The sequence below is a fragment of the Sebastes umbrosus genome, chromosome 1 (genome assembly GCF_015220745.1).
Source record: "Sebastes umbrosus isolate fSebUmb1 chromosome 1, fSebUmb1.pri, whole genome shotgun sequence".
NCBI classification, from domain to species: Eukaryota; Metazoa; Chordata; class Actinopteri; order Perciformes; family Sebastidae; genus Sebastes; species Sebastes umbrosus.
Window position 1 is genome coordinate 241,635 of NC_051269.1, and position 22,906 is coordinate 264,540.

A 22,906-nucleotide genomic window follows, 5' to 3' on the forward strand; every position below is an offset into this window, starting at 1 on the left:
AATTATTATGAATTATGTGACCTGGAAGCAGTGAGAACAGAACTCCTTAACATTATATCAAGTTCCTTGTGCAGTTTAAGTGAATGAATCAGTTGAAAGATAAAAAAGTGATTTGTGCGAGTTAGTTCGCACTGATTGATGTAGTTATGTCTTTAAACACCACTGGGAACGAGCTAACGGCCTTTTTGTAGACAGAACAGGATGAAACAAAAACATATGATTGGTTGATGCTTTACCGTGTCATTGAAGCACTGAAAGAAGTTGAGACCAGCTTGGGCGTCAGTTTGTAGCTTCATGTGATTTGTGATTTTGGACTATACAAATAAAAATTACTTGACTTGACAACCTAGTTTCACGGGAAGGCGTATAAATACTAGGGGTGGGAAAAAAAAGATTCACCTATGTATCGGAATTTTTTTTAATTACAATTTTGAAATCAATGTTATAATGCCAGAATCGATATATTGGCTTCATTTGAGTCAATGCAGAGGTAGAAGGAAGTTATCGCTTTTATTGTTGTAGTCTGAGTAACGTGACGTCATATCCGTTCCGTATACGTCAACCAAAACAAACCATAGCGAGCCGAAGCGAGAAAGTAGAAAACGGCGGAGGGCAGGGCTCGAGCTTAAGGACGTCCTGTCGTCCCAGGGCCGGAAAAAATATGAACGGGGAGGATGAAAAATAATTTTGGGACGAATTTGGGACGAGCGTTGAAAGAAAAATAGCCGTTACATTCGCATAATTGGCCATGGAAATGACTGCATGTTATGTTATCCATCTCGCACGTACACACACTCATAACATATACCGCCGGCCTCTGATCTCAGGACAGCTGCAGCGGCAACAGGGAATTATTCCCAAGTCAATGAAGTAAACTTTCTAGTATTAACGTTACCAGTTAGCTAATGTTAGACTGTACGATGTTAACGATAACGTTGCCAGTTAGCTAACGTTAGACTGTTTGATGTTAACGATAATGTTGCCAGTTAGCTAACGTTAGACTGTTTGATGTTAACAGTAATGTAACCAGTTAGCTAACGTTAGACTGTTTGATGTTAACAGTAAGGTAACCAGTTAGCTAACGTTAGACTGTTTGATGTTAACGATAATGTTGCCAGTTAGCTAACGTTAGACTGTTTGATGTTAACAGTAAGATAACCAGTTAGCTAACGTTAGACTGTTTGATGTTAACAGTAAGATAACCAGTTAGCTAACGTTAGACTGTTTGATGTTAACAGTAACGTAACCAGTTAGCTAACGTTAGACTGTTTGATGTTAACAGTAACGTAACCAGTTAGCTAACGTTAGACTGTTTGATGTTAACAGTAAGGTAACCAGTTAGCTAACGTTAGACTGTTTGATGTTAACAGTAAGGTAACCAGCTAGCTAACGTTAGACTGTTTAATGTTAATGGTAACATTACCAGTTAGCAAACGTTAGACTGTTTAATGTTAACGATAAAGAGAACTGAGCTGACGGGAGAGCTAGAGACCACCTTGGAGAAGTTAGAGGAAGTAGACACGTGGGACTACGTCCACTTTTCATAATAAGGTGTTAACAAAGGGAACTGTATAAACAAAATACATCTATGGAAATAAGATTGATGGATTATATTCACCAGAAGTATAAAACATGTCCCTCATAAATTTTAAAAGAAAATACCACTAATTTGTGAGGGAAATTATATAATATTTATTATGAATAACGCCAGACAATGACTGATATATTTGACTTCAGGACATCTCTGACTACATACATGCTGAAAATCAAACCTTCTTACTGTATCAAGTTAGATCATTTCCGAAGTAAAAGTCCCTAGGAGTGTATGATTAAATTTTTTCCCATGGTCTAGTGTTAAAAACAGTTAACAAAAATCACAATAAATCGTAATATCGATTTGCAATACTTAAAAATAGTAAAACATATCGAATCGGCACCCAAGTATGGTGATAGTTTTGAATCAGGAGATCGATGTATTGTCCCAGCCCTAATAAATACCACAACATAACACGGACATTCCGATGATCATCAGTACGCATTTTAGCTTTTCCGCGTATCATTTGTACGCCTCCAGGTCTCCTGGTTAAAAGTCCGGTGTTTGTCTGGCCCGTGGGCTCAGGAACATCACTTTTGTTAGTGATAACCTTCCATAAAGGAACAGTTTAATATTAGTGAAATTATTCTCAGAGTGAGATGTTCAGATTGATACCCCTCTCATGTCTGCATGCTAAATATGAAGCTGGACCGCCCTGCTGAACATCAAATCACTGCTCTTTTCTTAATAGAGTCATTCTCCTGGGAAAAGTGTTTCTCTAACAAAACATCGAAGAGCAGAATTCAGATTTAATGCTACAGTTTTAATTTTACCTCCATGTTGAAGAAGCCGAGATAATGAAACCCCCTGGGTAAACAAAGTTTACTTTAACCCTCTGAGACCCACAATAGACCCGTTTTTGTCTTTTTGAGGGGAGATAGCAGGTCAACAGTAGATGTCACATAGAAGTGGTGCACATCATCTGAAAGCTGAAGATTAATTTGCAGCTCAGCACTGTGTGTCAAGTTCTTCTAGTCATAAATTAGGATAAACATGAATGAATTAATCAATTCAAATAAATAGTGAAAGTGTATAAGGGCTTAGAACATTATGATAGCAGTATATGATGGTCATCCCCATGCTCTATTATGTCTCATAAGTTGTTGCAGCAGCAGTTTTTGGGTTGATACCATTTGTTACACAGATTTGGCGCTAAATTTAACCATATTTTTTACGACTAGAGAATTGATCAAAATTATCAATATCCCTCGAAAATACCACATTAAGACACCAAGACCTTGAGGAACACCATAGAAAAAGCCATGCTGTGATTTGGGATCAAAAACTTTTGATATTTGGAGATTTCTGCAAGAATTGCATTTTTCAGCGATTGGATGGCGAGCACTTGTGTTGTGTAAACTGCTCAGAAACCCCTTTATTGTCAATGTAGCTAGTAAAGCCATCCATCCTCTGAATGCTCTAGGTCTCTAGTTTGATCTATCCATCCTCTGAATGCTCTAGGTCTCTAGTCTGATCCATCCATCCTCTGAATGCTCTAGGTCTCTAGTTTGTGGTTGTAAAGTTTCATGAGGCTGTGATTATCCTAGAGGTCACCACAGGTCATTTTATACAGGGATGTCAATGAAATGTCTCCTATGAGGACTAACATCATCACACATGAATACAGTTGGGCTCATTGGATCTACCAGTCTCAGCTTTACAGTGAGACCCAATTTGTATAATTCAAGACCGTTTAGGGACCCCAGTATGCAGAAATATTCAAACACACCATTTTAGAACAGGAGACAATAACTGTATGTTTTTTGCCCCAAACTGCATGTGGTTGTCATAATAATAATAATAATAATAATAATACATTTTATTTATATAGTACTTTTCTTGACACTCAAAGACACTTCACACAGGTCGACTTCCGGTAGGCGAAGAAAATGGCTGCGTGAATTTGATCTCCCGATAGCTAGCTTAAACCATCTCCCCGTAATTCATAAAACAATTAACAGACTCGATAAATCTGAAGTGTAATGAGTAGGGGAGTTGAAACAAGAGGTAAAATGAAAAACCGCAACAAAGAGAAAGGACGTAATTTGCCCGTGATGGACGAGGCGGAGGACAACGTGGAGCAACTCGAAACTCCGCTAACCACAACCATGCACTTGGGGCTGGATACAATTAGCAAAGAGATACGTGAACTCAAAGCTGAAATGAAGACGGACTAAAATACACTCAAAGACCAAGTCACGAAGGACGTGAAGTCTGAAACCAGCGAGCTAAAGCAGGAGATATATCAGCAACTCGCGGCTAACACCAAAACCATACAAACACACGATGCCCAAATTACTGAAGCAGAGGAACGAATGGAGGAAATAGAGAGGTGGAATCTGGAAGTAAAGGACGCACTATGCAGATCTCTGAGAGAATAGAGACTTCTACAAAACAAGCTGACAGACATCGAAGGTAGGAGCAGAAGGAACAACATTCGTATCTTTGGTATACCGGAGGAAAAAGAGGGAGACTCGACCATAAAGTTTGTTGAGCAGCTACTCGTAAACGAGCTGTCACTGCCACCTGACGTTAACCTTCACATCCAGCGGGCCCACAGAGCGCTAGCTCAGAAACCCAACCGTAACTCTCCACCACGGTCCATGGTTGTTAACTTTATGGAATTCACTGTTAAGGACATGGTCCTGAAAAAAGCTTGGCAGAAGAAAATTATCATGGAAAGACGACAGCTGATGTTTGATCACGACTATGCAACAGAAGTGGTTCAGAAACGTAAGGCATACAGCGGGATCAAGAAATTATTAAAGGAGAAAGGGATCCGCTTTCAAACCCCCCTCTCCAAAATGAGAATTCACTGGGACTCCGGACCGAAACTGTATGAGACCGCGCAGGACGCAGCCTACGACCTGAGGAAGCGGGGATATACGGGGGAGCTACCGGGATCCACCACCATGGATACAGATGCAACGATGGAGCGGCTCCACCAGGCGCAACCATGGCAACGAGTCGGAGGAGGGCGAGCGGGCAGCAGCGCAGCCCGACGAGCAAAGGAGAGGCTGCAGGGATTTGAGCGGATTCCCCCACAGTAACTAATCCTTCACATGCAGGTATTATCAGACTTTTAGACCTCTCAGAGGATAAATAGTCCTACACCAGTTACCATAGTCCTAACCTACACCAGTTACCTCGCCTGGATTATACAGTCTTTTCTATCGGGGAGCAATTGAACCATAAACAGTTGGACTGCTAGAATGTGTGAAATATCCCTTTTCACCACTAGTGAGGGGCCCTCTTCACGTGAGAGGAATTCCCCTCTTCCCACCAACGGGGACTCAGGGTGGTGAAACGTCATCGTCCTCATTTGGAAGTCATCACCTTCTGTTTCTTTTTTCTTCAGTGTTAATAGGCCAAATGATCAGGTCTGAATTGTTCTCAGTTGTCAGGGTGCACATGAATGGACTATGAACAGGGACAATGCATAACAGTGTGAAAGTGGTACCACTCAATGTAAAAGGTCTGAATAATGTCATTAAGAGAAATACGTTTTTTTCCAAGTTAAAAAAAGGAAGTGCTCAAGTACTGTTTTTACAAGAAACAAGGCTGAATCAACAAGAACATGAGAAACTAAAAAAATGGGTTACAGAAATACTTTTTACAGCTCCTACGAACCTAAGCACAAAAGGGGGGTAGCAATACTCTATGTTTTGGTTAAAGGGAAATTACAAAATGAGGTGGTAACTCTAGTTAATGTGTATGCCCCTCCAGAAAGTAGGACATGTTTTTTCAGAGCCTTGTTTAATCTTATAGCACTAGAAGCCGAAGGTATCTTGATATGTGGAGGTGATTTTAATGTGATTTTGTGTCATAGTTTAGACACAACAAGTTCTCGTAAAGACAAAATGCATTTAACAAGGTTTATCAACACAACATTGCAGGAAATGGGAATGTTTGATGTTTGGAGGGAATTTCATCCCCTGGAAAGAGACTACACCCACCACTCAGTTCCTCATTCTGTCTACTCCAGAATTGATTATTTTTTATGAACATTAATGAAAGGTATAGAGTGGAGAGGAGTGTGATTGGGGTGGTGGATGTCTCAGACCATAGTCTAATTTCTGTGACAATTCGCCTAAACAAAAGAAAACAAAACCCTTTATGGAGGCTTAATGTTGGTATTTTGAATAATAAGACAGTAGTGGAACAGATAAGGACAGAGATCAAAAGATACAGACGTAGGCAAAGTTGTTGGTAACGTTCCGTTAAAGAGAGAAAAACCCACAATGGTCACTGAAATAACTTGAAACTGACAAAAGTAATAATAAATAAAAATTCACTGAAAATTAACTAATGAAAATCAGATATTGTTTTTGAATTATGGTTCAGCAGAATCATTTAAAAAAACAAACTAATGAAACTGGCCTAGACAAAAATGATGGTAACATTAACTTAATATTTTGTTGCACAACCTTTTGAGGCAATCACTGCAATCAAGTGATTTCTGTAACTCTCAATGAGACTTCTGCACCTGTCGACAGGTATGTTGGCCCACTCCTCGTGAGCAAACTGCTCCAGCTGTCTCAGGTTTGAAGGGTGCCTTCTCCAGACAGCATGTTTCAGCTCCTTCCACAGATGTTCAATAGGATTTAGATCCGGGCTCATAGAAGGCCACTTCAGAATAGTCCAATGTTTTGTTCTTAGCCATTTTTCAGTTTTTAGCTGTGTTTTGGGTCATTATCCTGTTTGAGGACCCATGACCTGCAACTGAGACCAAGCTTTCTGACACTGGGCAGCACATTTCGCTCCAGAATGCCTTGATAGTCTTGAGATTTCATTGCACCCTGCACAGATTCAAGACACCCTGTGCCAGATGCAACAAAGCAGCCCCATAACATAACCGAGCCTCCTCCATGTTTCACATTAGGTACAGTGTTCTTTTCTTTGGATGCTTCATCTCTTCGTCTGTGAACATAGAGCTGATGTGACTTGCCAAAAAGCTCCAGTTTTGTCTCATCTGTCCAAAGGACATTCTCCCAGAAGCTTTGTGGCTTGTCAATATGCATTTTGGAAAATTCCAGTCTCGCTTTTTTATGATTTGGTGTCCTCCTCGGTTGTCTTCCATTAAGTCCACTTTGGCTCAAACAGTGACGGATGGTGTGATCTGACACTGATGTACCTTGACCTTGGAGTTCACCTCTAATCTCTTTGGAAGTTGTTCTGGGCTCTTTGGTTACCATTCGTATTATCCGTCTCTTCAATATGTCATCAATTTTCCTCTTGCGGCCACGTCCAGGGAGGTTGGCTACAGTCCCATGGACCTTAAACTTCTGAATAATATGTGCAGCTGTAGTCACAGGAACGTCAAGCTGCTTGGAGATGGTCTTATAGCCTTTACCTTTAACATGAAGGTCTATAATGTTCTTTCTGATCTCCTGAGACAACTCTCTCCTTAGCTTTCTGTGGTCCATGTTCAGTGTGGTACACACCATGACACCAAACAGCACAGTGACTACTTTTCACCCTTTAAATAGGCAGACTGACTGATTACAAGTTTGAAGACACCTGTGATGCTAATTACAGGACACACCTTAGTTTAATATGTCCCTATGGTCACATTATTTTCAATCTTTTCTAGGGCTACCATCATTTTTGTCTAGGCCAGTTTCATCAGTTTGTTTTTTAAAATGATTCTGTTGAACCACAATTCAAAAGCAACAGCTGATTTTCATTAGTTAATTTTCAGTAAATTTTTATTTATTATTACTTTTGGCAGTTTCAAGTTATTTCAGTGACCATTGTGCGTTTTTCTCTCTTTAACAGAACGTTACCAACAACTTTGCCTACGTCTGTATATAGAAGAAAATAATAATGGTGAGGTGGATCCTGTCATAGTGTGGGATGCTTTAAAAGCAGTTATACGTGGAAAATTGATTGCTCTAATGACAGTACAGAAGAAGGCTCAAAAAGCCAGATATCAACAGCAGGTGGAAATCTTGAAGGAATTGGAAAAACAACATAAAGCATCACATGATCCAGTAGTTTTTCAACAAATGAAGAAGGTAAGGGGAGAAATAGATGACATCCTGAAAGGTGAGATAGAAAAGAGAGCTAGATTTATAAAGCAGACTTATTATGAATCAGGTCCCAAGGCAACTAGATTATTGGCAAGACGTCTGCGTAAACAGCAGGCCTCTAACATGATTAACAAGATAAGAGAACCTCAGACCAACCAAATATTACATGAACCAGAGGAAATATTAAATGTGTTTGAGGAATACTATAAAAAGTTATACTCAGAACCTCTCCCAGCTGCTGAAAACACAATCAGAAATTTCCTCAACTCACTCGATTTGCCATCTATTGGCGAAATGCAGAATAACACTCTTACTTCAGAAATAAAAAGTGAAGAAATACAGGATGCAATTAGTAGACTGAAGGCCAATAAATCTCTTGGTAGTGATGGGTTCTTACCTGAGTGGTACAGAATATTTAAAAATGATCTAACTCCTCTGCTTGTGTCTTCCTTTAACTGGACTCTGAGAGAGGGAAAGGCCCCCCTGTCATGGCGAGAAGTGATTATATCCCTCATAAGAATGGTATAAAATTTGTATGACACAGTGTACCACTACTATTTCACGAGTATGGAGAGAATTTGGATGGAAGAATCTTACTAGGTTCTTCATAACACCACAAATCAAAAGCAGACAGCTAAAGACCCAGCAACCATGTTGGAGGCTCTGTGGCAATCTGGAGGCCAACCATACCCATGTTTTCTGGAGCTGCACTAAACTAAAACCTTTCTGGAATAATGTAAATGTAATTATTAATGACATTACGGGATATGCTATTCCAAACAATTGTGCTGTAATGTACCTGGGGAACATTGAAGAGGTTGTGCATGGACCAGATAGATATCTGACAAAAATTCTGCTTATAGCCAGCAAAAAAGCAATAACAAGAAACTGGTGTAAAGCGGAACCTCCTGGGAAAGATCACTGGTTTGAGATTGTCCGTGATATTTTTTCAATGGAAAAACTGACGTACCAACTAAAAATGAAAAGCAATATCTTTGACAAAAACTGGGAAAAATGGATCATTTACATGGAACATGAAACATGAGACATGTGTTGTTGGAGAATATAAACATGTTTGACTGCCCCTGACAACTTTTTTTGTTAAAGGTTGTACTGTTTGCTGAATTTGTTAAGTGTTGTATTGTTTGTTGAACTATGTATGGATGCTCATGATGTTCAACCCAGAGTAAATGCAAAATAAAAATCAAAGTTTAAAAAAAAAAGACACTTCACACAGATAAAATGACCATAAAACAAAGATATCATTTTAATGTAAAACACACAACATTAATCACACATTAAAAATCTCTAACTAGCTTTGTTTGAGGGCGTGCCAAACTAGCCGTTATACAAATGTGTTACTTGGTGACATTGGAAAGGGAAAACGCACTAGAGCATAATAGGTCCCCTTTTAAGTGTGAAAACACAGCTGTTTAAACAGTCAGACTCCTGTTGTGACTCTCCGATTCCTCGTTGACAGCAGCGATTGGTCTTTACTGTCTTTATTGTATGGGTTGTGTCACACAGAGGAGACGACACGGTTATAATCAGAAGAGTTAGGAAGCAGTTTGCCCTCTGCATCCGTCCCTTCCTAACGGCAGCCGTGCTTACCAATAATGTGTTTGCACACATCAAACGTGACTGCTTTCTTGTGTGAATGTCTTTGTGGTTTATGTGTTATTTCTGTTTAAATGTTAGCAGATTCTTCAAATGAATCTTCATCGTTTTCCTGAATGGTTTTTTCCTCTGACTGATGATGACATTTTTCCTTCTCCCTGCTGTCTGTGATTCTTTCATCTCTTTTATTTTCCTCCTCATCACCAAGTAAACTCTCACAGTTACGGCACTGCCACTGAATCGGAGATTGTTCTGACCTCTTCACCTCTGTTATTGTCATGTCCCTTTTCTAATATAAAAATACAACCCACCAGTGCTTACCGTGGCCACAGCCTTTAAAGCTCCGTGTGGTGATACGCCTCTAACGCTGCTTTGAAATGTGCTGCTTAGTGTTTTGAATTCTATGTGTTTTTTGTGATACAGGTGATTCATACTTCTCCATGTTTGTTGGCCATCATCTAAGCAGACTGGTTTGATGAGCTGTTTCACATAGTGCAGTGTATGAATCAAAAGCCATCCAGCATCATGCTCCGCAGTGAATGTTTTCAGTTCAGTGTGAAGGTTTTCTATATATTCTGTATACAGTGGAGGAAATAAGTATTTGATCCCTTGCCGATTTTGTAAGTTTGCCTACTTACAAAGAAAAGAACGGTCTATAATTTTAATGGTAGGTTTACTTTAACAGTGAGAGACAGAATATAAAAAAAAAAAATCCAGAAAATCACATCATATAAAAGTTAAAAATTGATTTGCATTTGATTGTGGGAAATAAGTATTTGATCCCCTAGCAAAACATGACTCAGTACTTGGTGGAGAAACGTTGTTGGCAAGCACAGAGGTCAGACGTTTCTTGTAGTTGGTCACCAGGTTTGCGTACATCTCAGGGGGGATTTTGGTCCACTCCTCTTTGCAGATCATCTCCAAATCCTTAAGGTTTCGAGGCTGTCGCTTGGCAACTCGAAGCTTCAGCTCCCTCCACAGATTTTCTATGGAATTAAGGTCCGGAGATTGGCCACGCCACTCCATGACCTTAATGTGTTTCTTCTTGAGTCACTCCTTTGTTGCCTTGGCCGTACGTTTTGGGTCATTGTCGTGCTGGAAGGCCCATCCACGACCCATTTTCAGTATCCTGGCTGAGGGAAGGAGGTTGTCGCCCAGCATTTCACGGTACATGTCCCCGTCCATCCTCCCTTCGATGCGGTGAAGTCGTCCTGTCCCCGTAGTAGAGAAAGACCCCCAAAACATAATGTTTCCACCTCCATGCTTGACGGTGGGGATGATGTTCTTGGGGTTATAGTCAGCATTTCTCTTCCTCCAAACACGGCGAGTTGAGTTGATGCCAGAGAGCTCGATTTTGGTCTCATCTGACCACATCACCTCCTCCCAAGCCTTCTCTGAATCATTCAGGTGTTCATTGGCAAACAGACGGGCCTGTACATGTTCCTTCTTGAGTAGGGGGACATTGCGGGCGCTGCGGGATTTTAATCCATTACGGCGTAGTGTGTTACCAATGGTTTTCTTGGTGATTGTGGTCCCAGCTGTCTTGTGATCATTAAGAAGTTCCTCCCGTGTAGTTCTGGGCTGATCCCTCACCTTTCTCATGATCATCGATATCCCACGAGACGAGATCTTGTGTGGAGCCCCAGACCGAGGCCGATTGGTGGTCATTTTGTGTTTCTTCCATTTCCGAATAATGGCACCAACAGTTGTCTCCTTCTCACAAAGCTGCTTGCTGATGATCTTGTAGCCGATTCCAGTCTTGTGCAGGTCTGCAATCTTGTCCCTGACGTCCTTAGACAGCCCTTTGGTCTTGCCCATGGTGGAGAGGTTGGAATCTGATTGTGGACAGGTGTCTTTTATACAGGTAATGAGTTGAGACAGTTGTCTTTTATACAGGTCACGAGTTGAGATTCGGAGTACTTTCTTAAAGCGAGAGTACTAATCTAACCGGTCTGCGGGGGACAGAATTCTTGCTTGTTGCTAGGGGATCAAATACTTATTTCCCACAATAAAATACAAATCAATTCATAACTTTTATATGATGTGATTTTCTGGATTTTTTTTTTTATATTCTGTCTCTCACTGTTAAAATATACCTACCATTAAAATTATAGACCGTTCTTTTCTTTGTAAGTGGGCAAACTTACAAAATCGGCAAGGGATCAAATACTTATTTCCTCCACTGTATATACAGTTTGAGTTGTAAAGTGTTGTGTATTTGTGCGTGGACACAATTAGAGTTGGGTCGACTTTCAGTTTTGCCTGTTGAGTCCAGTTTACAAGCTTATACCGGTGTGATTTTAAGGCCCAGACACACCAAGTCGTCATCAAAGAACTAGCGGCGATGAAGACCGACTGTTGCGTCGCCTCACGTCGCATTTGTCTTGGCTGACAAGTTGCATTTGAACACAACGCAAAGACTAAAGCCGATGGCCAGTTAGCATGTACTTTCTGCACCTGCGTGAGAGGAAATAACTCTCCAGTAGACAGTAGTCTGTATTGTCATTCAAAAAGGGAAACCGGTGAACCGATGCCGGTGACTTTGACATAACATCGGCAACATGACGGAGATCAAATTTCTGTAGAGTTGGAAGAGGGGAAAGAGCAGGTTGTGTTTTTTTTTTACTAGAAAGTTAACGTGTTTATTGGGGTGACGAGACAAGACGGGCTTCCAAGAGGGAGCGAGGGTGTTACTGACGGTGAGCACGAAGTTAGAAGTAATGTTATAGCTGTGAACGTGGCATGCAGTGTGTGTACAGTTTAGGCTCAAACTCTGTACACCGGACCGGCAAAACCGGAAAACTCCTGAAGACCCAAACCAAGTTCCTAGCTGTAGTTCCACTGGTTTCTGTTTGGTACAGTTGACGTCGCTCCACTGGTTTCTGGTTTTACAGTTGACGTCGCCCCACTGGTTTCTGGTTGGTACAGTTGACATAGCTCCACTGGTTTCTTGTTGTACAGGTGACATTACTCCACTGATTTCTGGTTGTACAGGTGTAATTGCTCCACTGGTCTCTGGTTGGTACAGTTGACGTGGCTCCACTGGTTTCTGGTTGTACAGTTGTCGTAGCCCAACTGGTTTCTGGTTGTACAGTTGCCGTGGCTCTACTGGTTTCTGGTTGTACAGTTGATGTAGCCCCACTGGTTTCTGGTTGTACAGTTGACGTGGCCCCACTGGTTTCTGGTTGTACAGTTGACATAGCCCCACTGGTTTCTGGTTGTACAGTTGACATCGCCCCACAGGTTTTCTGGTTGATACAGTTGACATCACCCCACTGGTTTCTGGTTGGTACAGTTGACATAGCTCCACTGGTTTCTGGTTGTACAGTTGACGTCGCCCCACTGGTTTCTGGTTGATACAGTTGAGGTCGCCCCACTGGTTTCTGGTTGATACAGTTGAGGTCGCCCCACTGGTTTCTGGTTGATACAGTTGACGCCTCCCCACTGGTTTCTGGTTGTACAGTTGATATAGCTCCACTGGTTTCTTGTTGTACAGGTGACGTCGCCCCACTGGTTTCTGGTTGATACAGTTGAGGTCGCTCCACTGATTTCTGGTTGTACAGGTGACGTGGCTCCACTGGTTTTTGGTTGTACAGGTGAAATTGCTCCACTGATTTCTGGTTGTACAGTTGACATAGCCCCACTGGTTTCTGGTTGTACAGTTGACGTGGCCCCACTGGTTTCTGGTCGTACAGTTGACGTGGCTCCACTGGTTTCTGGTTGTGCAGTTCACATGGCTCCACTTGTTTCTGGTTGTACAGTTGACGTAGCCCCACTGGTTTCTGGTTGTACAGTTGACATAGCTCCACTGGTTTCTTGTTGTACGGGTGACATTACTCCACTGGTTTCTGGTTGTACAGTTGACATAGCTCCACTGGTTTCTGGTTGATACAGTTGAGGTCGCCCCACTGGTTTCTGGTTGTACAGTTGACATAGCTCCACTGGTTTCTGGTTGTACAGTTGACGTGGCCCCACTGGTTTCTGGCCGTACAGTTGACGTGGCCCCACTGGTTTCTGGTTGTGTAGTTGACATGGCTCCCCTGGTTTCTGGTTGTACAGTTGACGTAGCCCCACTGGTTTCTGGTTGTACAGTTGACGTGGATCTACTGGTTTCTGGTTGTACAGTTGACGTAGCCCCACTGGTTTCTTGTTGTACCGATTTCTGGTTGTACAAGTGTAATTGCTCCACTGGTCTCTGGTTGGTACAGTTGACGTGGCCCCACTGATTTCTGGTTGTACAGTTGACATAGCTCCACTGGTTTCTTGTTATACGGGTGACATTCCTCCACTGGTTTCTGGTTGTACAGTTGACATAGCTCCACTGGTTTCTTGTTGTACGGGTGACATTCCTCCACTGGTTTCTGGTTGTACAGTTGACATAGCTCCACTGGTTTCTAACTGATACAGTTGAGGTCGCCCCACTGGTTTCTGGTTGTACAGTTGACATAGCTCCACTGGTTTCTTGTTGTACAGGTGACATTACTCCACTGATTTCTGGTTGTACAGGTGTAATTGCTCCACTGGTCTCTGGTTGGTACAGTTGACGTGGCCCCACTGATTTCTGGTTGTACAGTTGACATAGCTCCACTGGTTTCTTGTTGTACAGGTGACATTACTCCACTGATTTCTGGTTGTACAGGTGTAATTGCTCCACTGGTTTCTGGTTGTACAGTTGACGTCGCTCTACTGGTTTCTGGTTGTACAGTTGACGTCGCCCCACCGGTTTCTGGTTGATACAGTTGACGTCGCCCCACCGGTTTCTGGTTGATACAGTTGAGGTCGCCCCACCGGTTTCTGGTTGATACAGTTGACGCCGCCCCACTGGTTTCTGATTGTACAATTGAGGTCGTTCCACTGGTTTCTTGTTGATACAGTTGACATAGCTACACTGGTTTCTGGTTGATACAGTTGAGGTCGCCCCACTGGTTTCTGGTTGTACAGTTGGCGTCGCCCCACTGGTTTCTTGTTGATACAGTTGACATAGCTACACTGGTTTCTGGTTGATACAGTTGACCTAGCCCCACTGGTTTCTGGTTGTACAGTTGACGTGGCCCCACTGGTTTCTGGTTGTACAGTTGACATAGCTCCACTGGTTTCTTGTTGTACAGGTGACATTACTCCACTGATTTCTGGTTGTACAGGTGTAATTGCTCCACTGGTCTCTGGTTGGTACAGTTGACGTGGCTCCACTGGTTTCTGATTGTACTGTTGACGTGGCTCCACTGGTTTCTGGTTGTACAGTTGTCGTAGCCCAACTGGTTTCTGGTTGTACAGTTGCCGTGGCTCTACTGGTTTCTGGTTGTACAGTTGATGTAGCCCCACTGGTTTCTGGTTGTACAGTTGACGTGGCCCCACTGGTTTCTGGTTGTACAGTTGACATAGCCCCATTGGTTTCCGGTTGTACAGTTGACATAGCCCCACTGGTTTCTGGTTGTACAGTTGACATCGCCCCACTGGTTTTCTGGTTGATACAGTTGACGTCGCCCCACTGGTTTCTGGTTGGTACAGTTGACATAGCTCCACTGGTTTCTGGTTGTACAGTTGACGTCGCCCCACTGGTTTCTGGTTGATACAGTTGACGTCGCCCCACTGGTTTCTGGTTGATACAGTTGACATAGCTCCACTGGTTTCTTGTTGTATGGGTGACATTCCTCCACTGGTTTCTGGTTGTACAGTTGACATAGCTCCACTGGTTTCTAATTGATACAGTTGAGGTTGCCCCACTGGTTTCTGGTTGTACAGTTGACATAGCTCCACTGGTTTCTGGTTGTACAGTTGACGTGGCCCCACTGGTTTCTGGTCGTACAGTTGACGTGGCTCCACTGGTTTCTGGTTGTACAGTTGACGTGGCTCCACTGGTTTCTGGTTGTACAATTGAGGTAGCCCCACTAGTTTCTGGTTGTACAGTTGACATCGCCCCACTGGTTTTCTGGTTGATACAGTTGACGTCACCCCACTTGTTTCTGGTTGATACAGTTGAGGTCGCCCCACTAGTTTCTGGTTGTACAGTTGACGTGGCTCTACTGGTTTGTGGTTGTACAGTTGACGTAGCCCCACTGGTTTCTTGTTGTACAGGTGACATTACTCCACTGATTTCTTGTTGTACAGGTGTAATTGCTCCACTGGTCTCTGGTTGGTACAGTTGACGTGGCCCCACTGATTTCTGGTTGTACAGTTGACATAGCTCCACTGGTTTCTTGTTGTACAGGTGAAATTACTCCACTGATTTCTGGTTGTACAGGTGTAATTGCTCCACTGGTTTCTGGTTGTACAGTTGACGTCGCTCTACTGGTTTCTGGTTGTACAGTTGACGTAGCCCCACTGGTTTCTGGTTGTACAGTTGACGTGGCCCCACTGGTTTCTGGTTGTACAGTTGACGTGGCTCCACTGGTTTCTGGTTGTACAATTGAGGTAGCCCCACTAGTTTCTGGTTGTACAGTTGACATCGCCCCACTGGTTTTCTGGTTGATACAGTTGACGTCACCCCACTTGTTTCTGGTTGATACAGTTGAGGTCGCCCCACTAGTTTCTGGTTGTACAGTTGACGTGGCTCTACTGGTTTGTGGTTGTACAGTTGACGTAGCCCCACTGGTTTCTTGTTGTACAGGTGACATTACTCCACTGATTTCTGGTTGTACAGGTGTAATTGCTCCACTGGTCTCTGGTTGTACAGTTGACGTGGCCCCACTGATTTCTGGTTGTACAGTTGACATAGCTCCACTGGTTTCTTGTTGTACAGGTGAAATTACTCCACTGATTTCTGGTTGTACAGGTGTAATTGCTCCACTGGTTTCTGGTTGTACAGTTGACGTCGCTCTACTGGTTTCTGGTTGTACAGTTGACGTAGCCCCACTGGTTTCTGGTTGTACAGTTGACGTGGCCCCACTGGTTTCCGGTTGTACAGTTGACATAGCCCCACTGGTTTCTGGTTGTACAGTTGACATCGCCCCACTGGTTTTCTGGTTGATACAGTTGAGGTCGCCCCACCGGTTTCTGGTTGATACAGTTGACGCCACCCCACTGGTTTCTGATTGTACAGTTGAGGTCGCTCCACTGGTTTCTTGTTGATACAGTTGACATAGCTACACTGTTTTCTGGTTGATACAGTTGAGGTCGCCCCACTGGTTTCTGATTGTACAGTTGGCGTAGCCCCACTGATTTCTGGTTGTACAGTTGACGTGGCTCTACTGGTTTCTGGTTGTACAGTTGACGTAGCCCCACTGGTTTCTGGTTGTACAGTTGACGTGGCCCCACTGGTTTCTGGTTGTACAGTTGACATCGCCCCACTGGTTTTCTGGTTGATACAGTTGACGTCGCCCCACTGGTTTCTGGTTGGTACAGTTGACATAGCTCCACTGGTTTCTGGTTGTACAGTTGACGCCGCCCCACTGGTTTCTGGTTGTAAAGTTGACATAGCTCCACTGGTTTCTTGTTGCACAGGTGACGTCGCCCCACTTGTTTCTGGTTTTATACAGTTGAGGTCGCTCCACTGGTTGCTGGTTGATACAGTTGACATAGCTCCACTGGTTTCTTGTTGTACAGTTGACGTAGCCCCACTGGTTTCTGGTTGTACAGTTAACGTAGCCCCACTGGTTTCTGGTTGTACAGTTGATGTGGCTCTACTGGTTTCTGGTTTTACAGTTAACGTAGCCCCACTGGTTTCTGGTTGTACAGTTGACATAGCTCCACTGGTTTCTTGTTGATACAGTTGAGGTTGCCCCACTGGTTTCTGGTTGTACAGTTGACATAGCTCCACTGGTTTCTTGTTGTACAGGTGACGTAGCTCCACTGGTCTCTGGTTGGTACAGTAGATGTTGCTCCACTGATTTCTGGTTGTACAGGTGATGTGGCTCCACTGGTTTTTGGTTGTACAGTTGACATAGCTCCACTGGTTTCTTGTTGTACGGGTGACATTCCTCCACTGGTTTCTGGTTGTACAGGTGTAATTGCTCCACTGGTCTCTGGTTGGTACAGTTGACGTGGCTCCACTGGTTTCTGATTGTACAGTTGACGTTGCTCCACTGGTTTCTGGTTGTACAGTTGGCGTAGCTCCACTGGTTTCTGGTTGTACAGTTGACGTCGATCTACTGGTTTCTGGTTGTACAGTTGACGTAGCCCCACTGGTTTCTGGTTGTACAGTTGACGTGGCCCCATTGGTTTCCGGTTGTACAGTTGACATAGCCCCACTGGTTTCTGGTTGTAAAGTTGACATCGCCCCACTGGTTTTCTGGTTGATACAGTTGACGTGGCCCCACTGGTTTCTGGTTGGTACAGTTGACATAGCTCCACTGGTTTCTTGTTGTATGGGTGACATTCCTCCACTGGTTTCTGGTTGTACAGTTGACATAGCTCCACTGGTTTCTAATTGATACAGTTGAGGTTGCCCCACTGGTTTCTGGTTGTACAGTTGACATAGCTCCACTGGTTTCTGGTTGTACAGTTGACGTGGCCCCACTGGTTTCTGGTCGGACAGTTGACGTGGCTCCACTGGTTTCTGGTTGTACAGTTGACGTGGCTCCACTGGTTTCTGGTTGTACAATTGAGGTAGCCCCACTAGTTTCTGGTTGTACAGTTGACATCGCCCCACTGGTTTTCTGGTTGATACAGTTGACGTCGCCCCACTGGTTTCTGATTGATACAGTTGACGTCACCCCACTTGTTTCTGGTTGATACAGTTGAGGTCGCCCCACTAGTTTCTCGTTGTACAGTTGACGTGGCTCTACTGGTTTGTGGTTGTACAGTTGACGTAGCCCCACTGGTTTCTTGTTGTACAGGTGACATTATTCCACTGATTTCTGGTTGTACAGGTGTAATTGCTCCACTGGTCTCTGGTTGGTACAGTTGACGTGGCCCCACTGATTTCTGGTTGTACAGTTGACATAGCTCCACTGGTTTCTTGTTGTACAGGTGACATTACTCCACTGATTTCTGGTTGTACAGGTGTAATTGCTCCACTGGTTTCTGGTTGTACAGTTGACGTCGCTCTACTGGTTTCTGGTTGTACAGTTGACGTAGCCCCACTGGTTTCTGGTTGTACAGTTGACGTGTCCCCACTGGTTTCTGGTTGTACAGTTGACGTGGCTCTACTGGTTTCTGGTTGTACAGTTGACGTAGCCCCACTGGTTTCTGGTTGTACAGTTGACGTGGCCCCACTGGTTTCTGGTTGTACAGTTGACATCGCCCCACTGGTTTCTGGTTGTACAGTTGACATCGCCCCACTGGTTTTCTGGTTGATACAGTTGACGCCGCCCCACTGGTTTCTGGTTGTAAAGTTGACATAGCTCCACTGGTTTCTTGTTGTACAGGTGACGTCGCCCCACTTGTTTCTGGTTTATACAGTTGAGGTCGCTCCACTGGTTGCTGGTTGATACAGTTGACATAGCTCCACTGGTTTCTTGTTGTACAGTTGACGTAGCCCCACTGGTTTCTGGTTGTACAGTTGACGTAACCACACTGGTTTCTGGTTGTACAGTTGATGTGGCTCTACTGGTTTCTGGTTGTACAGTTGACGTAGCCCCACTGGTTTCTGGTTGTACAGTTGACATAGCTCCACTGGTTTCTTGTTGATACAGTTGAGGTTGCCCCACTGGTTTCTGGTTGTACAGTTGACATAGCTCCACTGGTTTCTTGTTGTACAGGTGACGTAGCTCCACTGGTCTCTGGTTGGTACAGTAGATGTTGCTCCACTGATTTCTGGTTGTACAGGTGACGTGGCTCCACTGGTTTCTGGTTGTACAGTTGACGTCGATCTACTGGTTTCTGGTTGTACAGTTGACGTAGCCCCACTGGTTTCTGGTTGTACAGTTGACGTGGCCCCATTGGTTTCCGGTTGTACAGTTGACATAGCCCCACTGGTTTCTGGTTGTAAAGTTGACATCGCCCCACTGGTTTTCTGGTTGATACAGTTGACGTCGCCCCACTGGTTTCTGGTTGGTACAGTTGACATAGCTCCACTGGTTTCTTGTTGTATGGGTGACATTCCTCCACTGGTTTCTGGTTGTACAGTTGACATAGCTCCACTGGTTTCTAATTGATACAGTTGAGGTTGCCCCACTGGTTTCTGGTTGTACAGTTGACATAGCTCCACTGGTTTCTGGTTGTACAGTTGACGTGGCCCCACTGGTTTCTGGTCGTACAGTTGACGTGGCTCCACTGGTTTCTGGTTGTACAGTTGACGTGGCTCCACTGGTTTCTGGTTGTACAATTGAGGTAGCCCCACTAGTTTCTGGTTGTACAGTTGACATCACCCCACTGGTTTTCTGGTTGATACAGTTGACGTCGCCCCACTGGTTTCTGATTGATACAGTTGACGTCACCCCACTTGTTTCTGGTTGATACAGTTGAGGTCGCCCCACTAGTTTCTCGTTGTACAGTTGACGTGGCTCTACTGGTTTGTGGTTGTACAGTTGACGTAGCCCCACTGGTTTCTTGTTGTACAGGTGACATTACTCCACTGATTTCTGGTTGTACAGGTGTAATTGCTCCACTGGTCTCTGGTTGGTACAGTTGACGTGGCCCCACTGATTTCTGGTTGTACAGTTGACATAGCTCCACTGGTTTCTTGTTGTACAGGTGACATTACTCCACTGATTTCTGGTTGTACAGGTGTAATTGCTCCACTGGTTTCTGGTTGTACAGTTGACGTCGCTCTACTGGTTTCTGGTTGTACAGTTGACGTAGCCCCACTGGTTTCTGGTTGTACAGTTGACGTGGCCCCACTGGTTTCTGGTTGTACAGTTGACGTGGCTCTACTGGTTTCTGGTTGTACAGTTGACGTAGCCCCACTGGTTTCTGGTTGTACAGTTGACGTGGCCCCACTGGTTTCTGGTTGTACAGTTGACATCGCCCCACTGGTTTTCTGGTTGATACAGTTGACGTCGCCCCACTGGTTTCTGGTTGGTACAGTTGGCATAGCTCCACTGGTTTCTGGTTGTACAGTTGACGCCGCCCCACTGGTTTCTGGTTGTAAAGTTGACATAGCTCCACTGGTTTCTTGTTGTACAGGTGACGTCGCCCCACTTGTTTCTGGTTTATACAGTTGAGGTCGCTCCACTGGTTGCTGGTTGATACAGTTGATATAGCTCCACTGGTTTCTTGTTGTACAGTTGACGTAGCCCCACTGGTTTCTGGTTGTACAGTTGACGTGACCACACTGGTTTCTGGTTGTACAGTTGATGTGGCTCTACTGGTTTCTGGTTGTACAGTTGACGTAGCCCCACTGGTTTCTGGTTGTACAGTTGACATAGCTCCACTGGTTTCTTGTTGATACAGTTGAGGTTGCCCCACTGGTTTCTGGTTGTACAGTTGACATAGCTCCACTGGTTTCTTGTTGTACAGGTGACGTAGCTCCACTGGTCTCTGGTTGGTACAGTAGATGTTGCTCCACTGATTTCTGGTTGTACAGGTGACGTGGCTCCACTGGTTTTTGGTTGTACAGGTGAAATTGCTCCACTGATTTCTGGTTGTACAGTTGACATAGCCCCACTGGTTTCTGGTTGTACAGTTGACGTGGCCCCACTGGTTTCTGGTTGGACAGTTGACGTGGCCGCACTGGTTTATGGTTGTACAGTTGACGTGGCTGCACTGGTTTCTGGTTGTACAGTTGACGTAGCCCCACTGGTTTCTGGTTGTACAGTTGACGTGGCTCTACTGGTTTCTGGTTGTACAGTTGACGTAGCCCCACTGGTTTCTGGTTTTACAGTTGACGTGGCCCCACTGGTTTCCGGTTGTACAGTTGACATAGCCCCACTGGTTTCTGGTTGTAAAGTTGACATCGCCCCACTGGTTTTCTGGTTGATACAGTTGACGTCGCCCCACTGGTTTCTGGTTGGTACAGTTGACATAGCTCCACTGGTTTCTTGTTGTATGGGTGACATTCCTCCACTGGTTTCTGGTTGTACAGTTGACATAGCTCCACTGGTTTCTAATTGATACAGTTGAGGTTGCCCCACTGGTTTCTGGTTGTACAGTTGACATAGCTCCACTGGTTTCTGGTTGTACAGTTGACGTGGCCCCACTGGTTTCTGGTTGTACAGTTGACGTGGCCCCACTGGTTTCTGGTTGTACAGTTGACATCGCTCCACTGGTTTTCTGGTTGATACAGTTGACGTCGCCCCACTGGTTTCTGGTTGGTACAGTTGGCATAGCTCCACTGGTTTCTGGTTGTACAGTTGACGCCGCCCCACTGGTTTCTGGTTGTAAAGTTGACATAGCTCCACTGGTTTCTTGTTGTACAGGTGACGTCGCCCCACTTGTTTCTGGTTTATACAGTTGAGGTCGCTCCACTGGTTGCTGGTTGATACAGTTGATATAGCTCCACTGGTTTCTTGTTGTACAGTTGACGTAGCCCCACTGGTTTCTGGTTGTACAGTTGACGTAACCACACTGGTTTCTGGTTGTACAGTTGATGTGGCTCTACTGGTTTCTGGTTGTACAGTTGACGTAGCCCCACTGGTTTCTGGTTGTACAGTTGACATAGCTCCACTGGTTTCTTGTTGATACAGTTGAGGTTGCCCCACTGGTTTCTGGTTGTACAGTTGACATAGCTCCACTGGTTTCTTGTTGTACAGGTGACGTAGCTCCACTGGTCTCTGGTTGGTACAGTAGATGTTGCTCCACTGATTTCTGGTTGTACAGGTGACGTGGCTCCACTGGTTTTTGGTTGTACAGGTGAAATTGCTCCACTGATTTCTGGTTGTACAGTTGACATAGCCCCACTGGTTTCTGGTTGTACAGTTGACGTGGCCCCACTGGTTTCTGGTTGGACAGTTGACGTGGCCGCACTGGTTTATGGTTGTACAGTTGACGTGGCTGCACTGGTTTCTGGTTGTACAGTTGACGTAGCCCCACTGGTTTCTGGTTGTACAGTTGACGTGGCTCTACTGGTTTCTGGTTGTACAGTTGACGTAGCCCCACTGGTTTCTGGTTTTACAGTTGACGTGGCCCCACTGGTTTCCGGTTGTACAGTTGACATAGCCCCACTGGTTTCTGGTTGTAAAGTTGACATCGCCCCACTGGTTTTCTGGTTGATACAGTTGACGTCGCCCCACTGGTTTCTGGTTGGTACAGTTGACATAGCTCCACTGGTTTCTTGTTGTATGGGTGACATTCCTCCACTGGTTTCTGGTTGTACAGTTGACATAGCTCCACTGGTTTCTAATTGATACAGTTGAGGTTGCCCCACTGGTTTCTGGTTGTACAGTTGACATAGCTCCACTGGTTTCTGGTTGTACAGTTGACGTGGCCCCACTGGTTTCTGGTCGTACAGTTGACGTGGCTCCACTGGTTTCTGGTTGTACAGTTGACGTGGCTCCACTGGTTTCTGGTTGTACAATTGAGGTAGCCCCACTAGTTTCTGGCTGTACAGTTGACATCGCCCCACTGGTTTTCTGGTTGATACAGTTGACGTCGCCCCACTGGTTTCTGATTGATACAGTTGACGTCACCCCACTTGTTTCTGGTTGATACAGTTGAGGTCGCCCCACTAGTTTCTCGTTGTACAGTTGACGTGGCTCTACTGGTTTGTGGTTGTACAGTTGACGTAGCCCCACTGGTTTCTTGTTGTACAGGTGACATTACTCCACTGATTTCTGGTTGTACAGGTGTAATTGCTCCACTGGTCTCTGGTTGGTACAGTTGACGTGGCCCCACTGATTTCTGGTTG

The 22,906-nt window shown here is 44.5% G+C and overlaps 1 protein-coding gene across 1 annotated transcript in view; it reads left to right on the forward strand.

Annotated features, from left to right (window-relative positions):
* Positions 1-22,906, forward strand: part of LOC119498058 (E3 ubiquitin-protein ligase RNF123) — a 222,629-nt gene that overhangs the window by 50,621 nt on the left and 149,102 nt on the right.